Raw genomic sequence first — 14497 nt, 5'->3', positions numbered from 1 at the left:
TACTTAGTAGGACTTCCCATTGTTGGACTTCCAATTAGGCATGGTCTAGTGGCTAGCGCATGAGATGCCGCCAACTTGAGGTTTGGGGTTTAAATCTTGGCATAGTCTTAGGTAAATGTCTTCTTCATATGTCAATCACTATTCCAAGGCTAGTAGTCATCTGTGATTTACCTCCTCTGTGTTGGTCCTGGGACAGATTGGCGTGGAGTTGAGGGCGAGCATAGTTGTCTTTTGCCAACTTTAGTTAGAACTTCCTATTGTTATCCTCCAGTTAGGATTTTTCGAGACAAGTATCTGATCCTCCCTTAACTTACTTGATTTTTTTTCATATATTGTCCAATATCGAAACTCAAGCTTGAAGCAAATAGTTTGTACCTAGAGCAGACAGTTTTTGACAACGTGGAGGTGTTCATGTTCGTTGTGTTGAAAAAGAAGTGGATGATGAACGTTGAAGCTCAGAGCAACAATAATATGATAACTAGCGATGAAACATCGAGTGAGGTGGTTAAGGATTAGTCTAAATTTTAATAAATTAATAAATAATTTTTTTTATGAATGGTTGATGAATTGTCATTAGAGAAGTACTTACTGATTCATCCTAGTAATCGCTAAAATTTTTTTGTAAGATTAAATTGATCATCATTAATTAGCGTAGATTGAATATTGAATACGTATGCCAACTAAAAAAATGCTCATTAATGGGAGGAGTTATTATCGATAGAAAATATAAATAATAAAATCAAAAACAAATTGATATATGTGATTCAGAGCCCTTAAGTTCTACTTCTTCATGACTTATGATAATTCCTCTATGTTTTATTCTTGAATATCTATAAAAGGTAGACACCTCTTACAAATCTAAACTGCTTATGGAGTTATGGTGTGCTTTTTCTCACTTTGAATTTTTCAAGAATGACTGAGGTATTTGCTTGTAAGTGGAACCAAAAAAAAAAAACCTCCCCTTGAATCCCTTCTCATAGATCACTTGCTAGCAGTAACCAGTTGTTGGAATCTATCCAATCAATCAATTATTAATCATATGCTGAGTTAATTGAATTTACATGTAGCTAGTCAACTACCCTAGCTACTACCCTGACTCACAACATTTACTTGAATCCTACCCTTAGCAATGTCGTTTATAAACTGACTACAAGATTTATCTTCTTTTACGTAATTTAAAAACAAATTATAAAAGACAATTGAAATCACCGTAATCATCTTTTTTTTATTATAATACTATAAACATTTACTTGAATCAATCTAATGGACTAATCTATTATAAAATCCAAGTCATTTAATGGCCAAAGCCAATTCTGTTAGATCAATAACTATCTTTTAAGATTTTTTGTAATTGTATCAGACAGATCTTACCTATTAGTTTAACTCTAAATAAAAATATTTTGTTTATTAGTATTTCTGTCTAAGTTGACTGCTTGGTCAACTCAATCATCAGCAGACTAAAAGTAATCTTAAGTCGATTGCTCGCCCCTCTCTATGACTACGTCCTAAACTTACTAAGAGCCTCCATGTCTTGTCCTTTCATAATGATATCGTAGTTGAGACATAGGATATAATCATATTAAATTATAGAATCGAAATTTGATACGTTCGAGTATGTCTTCTTTTATACCTGATTTATTTTTTCCTTATTGGCTTAAAGACTGAATTGATAGGGACGTTGAGGACGAACGAATTATCTTTTACCACATAAGAGCCCTCATATCTTAGAAACTTTCTTGTCTTTCCAAAACACATCATAACTAGTATTTGATTTCGAACTACCAAAATTTTTGTGCTTAAAACGGTCTTCACTACTTCAATTTTTTTTATCTAGTGTTATTTATCTTGATATAGTAGAACTTCCGCTCGCCTAATCTTAGATCTATTTTGATTTGTAAAGATTTTTAATCGTCCAACTTTAGGTCCTCCGTGACTTACTATTTCTCACTTGTCCAGTTTTAGTTTTATCTTGACTCGTTAAGAATTTAAATGCCTAGAGGATACTCCTCTGAAACTTTAACACATCCAGCCAATTTTAACCAATTCGGGCATCTTCCGCTCCTTAAATATTAGTCAACGTTGACCGTCTTTACTTTATTAACTCGCTAAGCATTCAATTAACTTTGACATGACGACTTTTATCACTCGCAAACATCCCATCGATTTTATCTGTTTTGACTTTAATCACTTGTCAAATATTTAACTATATTAACACCTTGGACTATGCACCGGTTGATTTTCATTCTTGTTGACTAGCTCGCTGGATTTTTTTTATTGTCATTACTTATTGAACGTCTTCTGCACCACATTTTCACCCCGGCATAACAGAGATGGTAATTGATTCTATTTGAAAATGGAGATGATGATAAATTGAAGATGTGATTAGAAAGTTACGTTGATGAAGTAAAGACTTCATGTAAGCATGTAACATAGAGTTGTTAGTGTCGGATCGGAAAAGAATTCTCGGAGAACCATCTCCGACACTTAAGTTAGTTTCCAATGAGTAGAAAAGAAGAGTTATAGTAAGAGCACGTAGAAAACAAAGTTGCATATATCTTTACTTGTAGATGAGAACTCCCTTTTATAGCATCATTGTAGTATTCGTATATGTATCTCAAGGCGTAGACATGTTTTCCTAGAAGTCCTAGGAAAGACAAATCAAAAAGTGTCTCTGACACTATTCTTTAAATAATCATGTAATTCTCTAATGTGACAACTTGGAAGCTTCTAAAGTACGATTTGCTTACTGGGCATGCTCTGCTATCAGCGGCACAAACTCCTAAAAGGATATGATACGATAGTCAGCAGGTCTACACGTGGTCGACCAACCGCTACTTGGTCGGGTAGTCCCTGCCTGGATATAAGGTACAGAGTATTACCTTACTTTCCGTTCGGTTGTACTATTGTCGAAGGATTGCCCTTTGTCCGACCGGCCACGTCTCCCGTTTGAGGGTATCAGTCTCGTAGAGTTGCTACTCCGCTATTGGGCCTTAATCACGAATTTTCCCAGAGCAGTCGTTCAGATATAGTTTGGGCCGACCGGGTGGTCACGTCCAGCCGGACAAATGACGTGCTGCTCTGCTCCATTGGTTTGTTTCCCGGGTCGGAGCCTTTAACTACTTTGCCTTTGACCTCTACGTTCGCTACTTTTCTTCTACTTTGACCTATCGGTGGGGCCCTCTTTCATCACCGCATCAGTAACTATAAAATATATTCTTCCCATGGGACCATCGATAAAGCTCATTCTATTTGCATTTTATCAAATATTAAGTATCTAAGACATTAATTCTTATTCTAACACAACCTTTTTATTAAGTAAGGTATAGGTATTCAATTTTTTGAATCGATTAATTCTAGCAATAATCGACTCGATCCATAAAAGTTTTCCACCGATTATCAAGATAAATTTGGAAATGCAAGTGGTTCCTCGCCCAATTGCCAACATTCTATATTTTTTTTATCCTATCGAAGGAAAATCCCTACAGTGCGTTATAGTTGAGAATTAAATCACACACACACACACACACACACACACACACACACACATATATATATATATATAGCTTGTTTATACTCGTTCAATATACACAAGATTAATTAAATAAATAAGCTTTAATAGCTCGTTAAACTAAATAAACAAGCTTGAACACATATGTGTTCAACTCATTAACGTTCATGAATAATGTTCGTGAGCAATATTCATAAACAACGTTTGTAAACAATGTTCATGAATAATATTTATGAATCATATTCATTAATAAAATTATTTTCAATATGCTAAATAAATAATAAAATAACATAAAATAGATAAATAAGTTTAAATTATCAAATTCAATAATCAATCAAATAACTTAAAGTTTCAAACAATTAAACATACTTGAATTGAGAGCTCGATAACATCTAAACGAACCAAACTCAAGTCAAATTTGAATCAAGTTCAAGGCAAGCTTGAACTGAGAGCTCGATAACATTTAAATGAACAAAACTTAAGCCAAGTTTAAACAAGCTCAAGCTCATAAAATAACAAAGTCAAATTTGAATAATCATTTTAAAAGATTGGTTTATTTTAAGCTCGGCTCGGCTCGGCTCGGCTCGGCTCGACTCAATTACCTTATTAAAGAAGTTTAAACATCTCAAAGTTCGACTCGGCTCGTTTATAGCCCTACGCATGATGTCTCATTTTCATTAATGGTTTAATGGTCAGAGATATAAATTTTCACTGGCAACAAAGTATATTTTAATGTGCTTGTAGATACCCATCTCAGTAACCAACGTTCTTATAGTAATCGCCCCACTAAAAGAAAATTTTTACAATCCTTAAATACCTGATTAACTATTTGTAGAGTCTAATCCTTGCATTATAAGGAGAGCAATAAGAACATCCATATCAGCTACCTTATCTAAAGATTTTATCCTAAATTTTAGATTGGGTAGCTAAAAACTTTTGCATCAACCACCCTATATATTTCCTAAATTTAGATTTGATGAATAGTGATTATCTAAATTTAGGAAATGAAATCTCTACCATAAAAGTAAAAAATAACATTTTTTTCTATCTTTCTCCTTCCACTTATTTTTTTCAATCTCTTTCCTTCCACTTATTCCAGAAATATAATAATAAAAAAATAGAAGAAATAGAAGAAAATAATAAAAAATTAAAGATAATAGAAATTTTAGGGTAGTTGATGTAGTGTGTAATGAAAAATGATTCTCTAAATTTAATAAAGTGAGTTATTTACCCTAAATTTTAGATATATAGTGATAGAGAAATTGATATGGATGCTCTTAATACTAGTTGACTCCATTGTCCTCATGCACACATCAAGAGGGAGAGCATAAACACTCGGGTTTTCTTATGACTGTACTAGAAAGTAGAAACCCTATTTTAACTTGTCAAAATAATATACCAAGTCATCTTAGTCCCAACTATTTGGAGCCAGCTACATCCTCTATTGAATGTTTCCCATCTAATGTCATACTGTTTTTTATTCTAGAAACTACAAAAAAAAAAAAACTATTTTTTTGTGATTAATTTGGCGACGAAAATTGGAAAAAAATTCGTTGCAAAAATGTTTTACGACGAAATTAGTGATGAATATTTTTCGTCACAAAAAACTTGTCTCTAAATATTTGCAACGAAAAAATAGAATTTATCGCAATATTTACGATGAAAATAATATTCGTTGCAAATATTTTGCGACAAAAAAATGATTCGTCGCAGATTTTGCAACGAATTATTATATTCGTTGCTGTTTTTTGCGACGAAAATAAGAATTTGTCGCAAAATTTGCGATGAATTATATTTTTATTGCAGAGTTAGTTGGAAGGTTACAAAACTTAAACACTTCGATTTGCAATGAATTTTGATTTTTACAACAATTTTCAGATTCATCGCAGCATTCGTCGCAGAATCTGCGACAAATTATTAGATTCGTCATAGATATTTGCGACGAATTTGTAGATTCATCGTAGATTCTGCGACGAATCTAAAAAGTCATCGCAGAATATAATAGTCATATTTCAGGATATTATTATAGTTTTGCGATGAAGTTTTTTCGTCACAAATTTTATCACAAATCTATGACAAATTTACATATTCATCGCAAATATAAATTTTACCCAATGTATTGAGATTATTAATTTATGAAAGTGATTCACGTTTTTTGGATATCTTTGAGGTAAAAAAAATCACCGGTGGGGTAAAATTAGTGGTTGTGGACATTTGTAAAATTAGTTCTTATATAGATGTCTTCAAATATAAATTTTACATAATATATTGAGATTATTAATTTTATAAAGGTGATTAATATTTTTTGGACATCTTCGAGATAAAAAAATCACTAGTGGGGTAAAATTAGTCGTTGAGGATATTTGTAAAATTAGAGATTTATAGGAACTGATTTCAACTCATTCCGAATTTTCTAGGTACCTCAACCTTCTTTAGATATTTCAAAATAAGTGTAACTTATTAATCTACACCGTCATATAGAAATTTAACTAAGTCTTATATGCTCATAATTGATTTAGCAAATTAGGAATAAATATAATGGGTTAAATTATTTTTACAGTCTCTAGGTACCTCAACCGGCTCCGGAAAATTTAAATTTATAAATATTTTTATATATAAATTTAAATTTTGTAGGTTAGGTTGAGATACCTAAAGAGCTCAGAATGAGATGAAACAAGTTTTTATAGGTTTTTAAAATTCTCCTGATTTTATAAATATCCTCAACCATTAATTGTATCCCACCAATAATTTTTTTTACCTCAAAGATATAAAAACATTAATCACCTTCATAAAAATAATAACATCAATATATTGGCTCAAAGTTATATTTGAGGACACCTATATGATGAAGGGAGTTTTAAGAACCCATAGGATTTGGTTTCATCTCATTCCGAACTCTATAGATACCTTAATCGGCATTGCAAAGTTCTTTTTTCCTAAAAAATAATATTTACAATCTGCGACAAATTTTTAAATTCATCGTAGATTTGAGTTTTTTTTATATATAAATTTGGAATTTCTGACGCTACTGGGAAACAAATATTTTTTGCGATAAATCTTAAATTCGTCGCAAAAATTGTGATGAATCCTAAATTCATCGCAAAAATTGTGACTAATCTTAAATTCATCGCAAAAATTATGATGAATCCTAAATTTATCGCAATATTTGCGACGAATATTTTAGTTCATCACTAATTTCTAATAAAGTTTGCAACGAATATTATTTTGTTGATAATTGACAGCGAAATCGTTTTGTCGCAAACTTTGTTGTTAAGCTGCGACAGGTTCTTTTTTTTGTCACAAAAGTTGTCGTAAATTTACGACAAATAATTTTTATCATAAATATTTATAATTGAATTGTAGGTTTTTTTTTGGTTAGTGATATGAATGTAGGCATTGGAAGAGCTTCATAGACCTGTCCCAGCTAATCCACGTGCATCGAGATGTACAAGTATTGCATTAAGTATTGCAACTAGACCTGACCACGGTTCGGAACCGACGGTTCGACGGTTCGGAATCGTCGGTTCGACGGTTCCAGGCAGGTCGACCCTTAACCTTAACCGCCCAAGACGGTTACGGTTCACGGTTCACGGTTCAGAACCGCCGGTTCACGGTTCGGTTCATTGTTCGTCACGGTTCGCCACGGTTCAAAATTAATATGTTAAAAAAATTAAACATTAAACATTAAAAATTAGAAATTAAAATTTATTAAAAAAAGGGCTTGCACTTATTTAAGTTGCCTACGCATCCCTTTAGGGGAATCAAAGTCCACGTAGTTCTTTTACATTTTTATCCTTTTACATTTTCATTCACTTCCATTTCCTTTTCCTGTCGTATTTGTTCCTTTAGTATCAAAATCTTCAACTTCGTCATCTGAAAGTTGCATTCCTTGGATTCTTTTCTCCGCTCTGGTCCAATCGTCCAGTAATGCTTGGGCTTCCAATGAGTCGGGAGACAAAGTTGATCGTCGTTCATCTAATATGTTGCCGCCGGCACTGAACGTCTACTCCACAGCAACAGTTGACACTGGACAAGCTAAAATTTCTTTTGCGATCACGGAGAGAACGGGAAAGTTTTGAGCCTTCTGTGACCACCACTTTAAGATATCGAAGTTTTCGCTATCTGCTTCATTAAAATCAAAAGAAGTCATAAAATAATTCTCAAGTTCCTGTGTGGAACTTGAGGATCCTCGTGGACGTTTTGTCAGTTCTTTTAATAAGAGTTGTGCTTTTGTATGTTTTAAATTACTACTAGTAGTTTGTTGAATTTCAGAAATATTAATTTATGTTCCATATTTTGCATAATATTGATTATAAATATTATATAAATAAATTCTAACATTATATATAATATTAACTGGATCAGGGGAAGAAGAATCTTTAATTGGAATTAAAGCGTCATAATATAAAGTTAACATTTCTTGTAAAACTTCTAATTTAAATCTAGGATCTAAAGCAAATGCAATTAAATAAATTTCAGGAATTAAATAAAAATATTTTTCCCATTTAGTTTTCATAGCTAAGATGCAAGGAGATAAAGATTCATTATTAATATGTTCATTTAAAACTAATATTATATTAGAAAAATTTTCTAAAACTAATTGAGCAATGGGATAATAAACATCGGAAAGTTGTTCGGTTGCATCATTAAATACTTTTAAAATTTCACAAATACTACTCAAATATTCCATTGTTGTGAAAATAAATATATATTAGTATTAGTGTTTTGTGCAAAAAATGAACATAATAATTTTTTATATTGAAATGAATCTTGTAATAATTGGTATGTTAAATTCCAACGTGTTGGTACATCACATGGAAATTTTTTAGGTCTCATTCCATTAATTTTACAAAACCTACCCCATTATTTCATTATAGATGGATGAGACCATAAATAAGAAATTGCAATTCTAATTGGTTTAATATAACTTTCTAAAATTTTTAAACCATCTTGAACACATAAATTTAAAACATGGCATACACAACGAATATGAAAAAATAAACCTCCAATAATAGGTTGACAAACAAATTTTAGATCATCTATACAAGCGGTATTAGAACTAGCATTTTCTAATTATATTGAAAATATTTTATGAGTTAGACCATATTCTTCTAAAATTAAACATAATAATTGTGCGATATTATGAGCATTATGTGATTCATCAAAAACTCTATAAGCTAATAATCTTTTTTTGAGGTTCCAAGAGTTATCGATCCAATGGCAAGTCACACCCATATACGAATGTGTTTGCCAATGATCACTCCAAATATCGGAACATAAAGAAACTTTATTATCTAATTTACTAAATTCATCAATTAAAATCTTTTTTCCTTGTTTTACTAATTTTTTAATTGTACGAGTAAGTGTAGTCCTAGGAATACGTTTAGCGCATGGATTAAGAGATTCTTTACAAAAATCTTCAAATGTGCATTTAGATCCTAAACTAAAAGAAAGATGTTCTACGGAAATAAATTTAGCTAATGATTCTCTTAATTTATTATCCGAATATAAAAATAAACCGGAATCGGTACTACCGCTAGTTGAAGAAAATCTTGATAATTGTGTTTGAGAACGGTCGAGTCCATATTCCGTCGGATGCTTCGTTTCTACATGTCGTTTCAACGACCCATAGCCGCCGCCGGCTTGGAATTTGTAGGAAGCATTGCAGTGCTTACATTTTGCACGCATTTCTCCCGACGGAAGAGTGACCTTCTCAAAATGTTTAGTAAAAATAGAAGACTTTAGAGGAGGAAGTTCCCGAACCTTAGAAGTAATTGCATCGGTACTTCCTTGTGTTTCGGGTGTCGGATTCGGAAGATGCTCGATCTCATCATCGGTGGATTGAATGTTGGGGTCCTCCTCCCACGGATTCATTATTTGCTTTCCCTTCTGAGCTCGAGATGATGCACCTCCGCGGCCTCCTTCCATTGTAATTGAAAATTGAAAACAAAAGTGTGTAGAGATTAGAGAATACAAAAATGAGATTAAGAGTAGAGAAGATGTGTATGAAAAATGATGAAATGAGCTCTCTATTTATAGAGTTTTGATAGTAACGGACACTAAATCATAGCTATTGATCAAAAAACGGTCAAATGATCCTAACCGTTGAAAAAAAATACCCAAAAAACTCTCCCAACGGCTACGAACCGCCGGTTAACCGGCGGTTCAAGCCGTTTAAAAAAAAAAAAAATTGTTTTCTGCTGAATCGCCGGTTCGACCCGGCGAACCGGGTCAACGGGCAACCGGCCTGTTGACCCGATTACGGGCCCGGGCCGGGTCCGGGCCAGACCCGGCCCGGGGTCGGGTCTAATTGCAACTAGCTTGTTGGGGCTTTTTGCTCCTGGTTCATGGAGTAAGGATAGTGGCTTTTGATGGTGGTCCATCTACCAAGGGATCCGGATGTGTAAATTTCATACTATTTGGCATAAAGACTTACTTTTATAATCCTCTTAATTTGCAAGTAGAAGTCCTATGGACTTTTCTTGTCAAATTAGATGATTTCGTCAATTTTTTGGGATCATTGTTTTTTAAAACCTAATAACCTTTTAATTAGTTTTTGAAAAGTAAATCTATTGCAATTAGATAGTAAAATTAATTAAAATTTTATTGTACTATATCAAACCAATACTCGATTGGATAATCTGATAGAGATTCTGAGGAAAAATTATTGAATTAAAATTACATAAAATCAATTTTAATTTATCGGTTGTGATGACTTGAGTAGATAATCTTAGGTTGCCTATCAAGCTTTTGATGATTCGAGTCGTAGAATTGATGCAATGCGCAACCAAATCGGAAAAGGAATTCATTGAGGAAGATGTCGAGGCCTACGCTCAATGCAGTTTTCTTGAAATAGATTCGCCCCACCTTCGGCTATGCTTCGAGGTTCTCTCGAGTCGTCTGTTCCCTAGGATATAGCGACATAACCATGCACACAACCAAGCACTGGTTGTTCATGACGAACTGAGAATGCACCTGAGTGTTATCACGAGTAGTTCAGCCTGGCGGATGCACGATTGAGAGAAAAGAATAGGGGAACGACGGTGAAGGAATTCTTTTGCTATTGCTCTCGCTTTCGCTTTTGCTTATCTTCCACTACTATTTCCTTTGCTTAAGATCTAGCTTCCTTATATAAGAGCTCTCACCTTGCCTACAATGAATGACCAAATTATGGTCATTTAATGCTAGATTTAATGTTGTCATTAATGAATTTAATGTCTTCATTAATGTCGAGATGTTATAGAATCATTATTAATAGGTTTAATGTCCCCTCGGATTGGTCTAATGGCTAGCACATGAGGTGTTGACACAAATGAGGTCTGGGGTTCGAATCTCGGCAAAGCCGAGGTAAATGCCATCCTTATGTGCTAGTCACTATTCCAAAGGCTAGTAGCCGACCGTGATTTACCTCCTCCGTGTTGGCCCTGGGACGGGTTGGCGGGGGCGCTGGGGGCGAGCGTATTCGCATTTTGCCACCAATTATTAATATGTTTAATGTCTCCATTAATATCAAAATGTTACAAAATTACTATTAATGAGTTTAATGTTACCATTAATGTCTAAACATTACAGAATCGTCATTAATTTCATATTAATACTTCTATTATACTCTTGAGCAGGTAGCAAAAAGATATTCAGGTGGCAAAACGTTAGTTCATTTTTTTGGACAAATTTCGGTTCGATCAGTCCAGCATTCGACGCGCGCAGGTCGTACTCGCACACAAGTCAACTTGATTTAGTACAAATTCGAGCCCTAGATTTGCACCCCTGCACATCCACGCATGAGAGAGAGTCTCTCCCCATACATATGTTCAAAACATCAATGCATGTGACATAATTTAAACCAACAATAAAGCCAAGAGACTCCCAATATAGGTCTAAAAACCCATGCATAATAGAGTCTCTTCTTCTCTACCTTTTTATTCCATTCACATTTCCAACAATTCCCCACATGAATAAAAAATAGGGTATGTGATAGCATTCGGTAGTTGAGTCAAGTATAGGAGAGATAGATTTTACTCTTTGAACCTTCTCTTGTGAAGATCTATTTGCAAACTAGCCGACAATAGACATGATACCCTTGAACTGTTCTACCGTATATGTAAGCATTAACATATCTCATCCATGACTCTCCTTGATACAACTCAGTTCTCACGAGTATATTTGTTCTTGGCCATTAACATGCTAGGTTCTGTGAGAAGCTCTAAGAATTATGCCTATAATTCTCTTCGAAGTGGTCCCACTTCTTTCTCACATGGGTGATGTCTTAATAGTATTCATCATTACCGTAGATTATTAAAAGTCGTGTGCTCAACCTCCATTCTTCACTAGTTCATTGGGTGGTTCCCACACAGTGAGTAACTTTGTCGATACAATTAGGTTGTCCCTTTGAACCTAATTCTTGAGATCTCCAATCTACATAGGTTGGGTTTCATTTGCACCAACATTTTCCATTAGCATCAATCTCATCCTTCATGATGAGCTTACAACTAACACTCTATTTAACCCTTTGGTTAACGGATCTACTAGGTTATCATTGTTGGAGTGTATACTAAAAGCCTAACTTTTGTAAATATTTATTTTTGAAATAAAAAAATCACATTGGTCAATATCTACATTACTTGTTAAATATAATTGTTCAATTAATATATATAGTATACAACATGGTGTGTGGTGTCATACACAGAAGATCATGTTGACGTTTCTTTATAAATTATAAACAGTTGCTCACGACTAAGATGGAAAGGAACAAATCATCAGAATAGTCGTAGTGTAATTTAGTATTAGTTTATCTTGATTAATAAATTACACTGGTACACTCTAAGTGTATTGAGTAGGACCATTTAGGTAAGTTCTTTTTGTACTGACTTAGTAAAAGAACTAAACCTTAGTTATTATGAAAGTGTGTGATCTTAATCCTAATATAATAACAAGCACATATATTTAATATTTATTTCTTTGACTTATCAAAGGGTGAGATTTAGCTCGATAAATCAATATGCCCGATAAGTTGGGAAATGATATTACATAAGTGTGTGTTGTTGATTATAGAAGGAATCTGTGTCCTAGTTATCTAGGTTGAGAATGTCCCCAAGAGGAGCTCATAAGGATTGTCATGTTAAACGTTGCAGGTGGACTTAGTCCGACATAACAATGAAGTTGAGTGGTACTACTCTCGGAGATAGATATTAATTAAGTGAGTTGTCAGTAACTTACTTAATTAGTGGGCATTCATAATCTTAAACACAGGGAGACTAACACACTCATAATAAGAAGGAGCCCATAATGTAATTTGGGATTAGTGCGATAGTGCGGTAATAACTCTCTAGTGGAATGAGTTATTATCGATGAACTTGAGTTGTGTGTTCGGGGCGAGCACGGGATACTCAAGCTCATCGGAAGGCCAAAACCAATTTCTCCTCTAGGTCCCTGTCGTAGCCTCATTATAGCCTCAAGTCCATCCAAATATAAGCCCATCTTGGTGTCAAAGAAGGAGGCCGGTCCAATGCTTGGTGACCAAGCAAGGGTCGGCCACATCCTCTTCTATAGGGGCCAGCCCTTTTGCTTGGTGCCCAAGCATGTAGGGGCCGACCATAATAATTCAAACAAGGAGGGGTGTTTTGAATTTTTAAAAATCTTCTCTTTCTAGAAAACTGTTGGAACCCCAAGGTTGTTTTGGTGTGATCAACAAGTTAAGTTAGGTCCTGCGTTGTTTCTAACCTTGTGTCTAAGTGTGCAGGAGCTTAGGAGCACAGGTACTCGAGCGGAAGACGCAGCTAGCGAGAAGGACGGCACGCTGTGCGTCCGAGGGACGAGGTGCTACGGAAGAGTACACCGGCGGACGAGAAGGAAGTGCGCGCAGTGGTTCCGAGGTACGAAAGCCGGAACGGAAGATTTCTCGGGGAGCAAGAGACGCAGCTAGCGCGAAGGTCGGCACGGGGTGCGACCGAGGGACGAAGTCTGCGGATGAGTACGCTGGTCGATGAGAAGGGACACGCGGTAATTCCGAGGGACGAGAAGCCGGAGGGAAGCACGCTCGAGAAGACCGGAAGATGGGTTCGGGTGAGCTCTATTCCGGATGTCAGAGATCACCCAAGCAAGCGGAGCACCCAGACCAGAGGCGAGCTGAACCGGAGAAGAGAGACGGACCAAAAGTCAATCGGTTGACTTTTGGCTCAGGCGCCGGAATCGTCCGGGCGCCTCGCCTGGGCGCCAGTGACTTTTTCAAAGGATCGAGCTGACTCGATCCAACCGCTGGGGATAAATTTTATCCCCGCGCCCTGAACCCTTCCAGGCGCCTCCACCAAGGCTATAAATATAGCCTTGGCCCAGGCTTTTCAACAATCACGATCATTCTATTTCCAAACACTTGTATGCTTTAGTTGTAGTTAAGCTTTTGTTTTCTGTAAGAGGCTTCTCCGCCTGAAGGAGTTTTTTAGCTTAATCTTCCTTGGATTAACAACTACATCGGTTGTAACCAAGTAAACATCTGGTGCCTCGCCTTTTCTTTTATGCTTTTATTTATCTGCTTAATTCATTTTACAAGTGTTAGCTTAATCGTTCGAGGAAGGTTTGTTTGTTTTTAATTGACAGGTTATTCAACCAACCCTTCTAGCCGGCCCAACGGTCCTACAAGTGGTATCAGAGCCGAGACGCCTCAGAAGGACTAACCGCCGTCTGAAGCAACAATGGCCGGAGCTAGCGACTACCCACCAACATTCGAGGGGGAGCTTTCTTCATGGAAGCAACAAATGAAGGTATTTCTTAACTCTGATATTGGTATTTCTCTAATAATGAAAACAGATTATGAAGCACCAAAAGACATGAACGGAGAGAAAATCGGCATATGCCTCTGGAACGAGAAGCAACGTGAAGAGTCCATGGCGAATGCTCGGGCAGAGTTTCACATTCTAAGCGCAATACCAACTAAAGATTTCGACAGAGTCGGAGAGTACAAAAGCGCGAAAGAACTTGGGGAAAAGTTCTTAA

Source organism: Zingiber officinale, chromosome 4A (genome assembly GCF_018446385.1).
Source record: "Zingiber officinale cultivar Zhangliang chromosome 4A, Zo_v1.1, whole genome shotgun sequence".
Taxonomy (NCBI): domain Eukaryota; kingdom Viridiplantae; phylum Streptophyta; class Magnoliopsida; order Zingiberales; family Zingiberaceae; genus Zingiber; species Zingiber officinale.
This window is presented reverse-complemented; position numbering follows the sequence as displayed.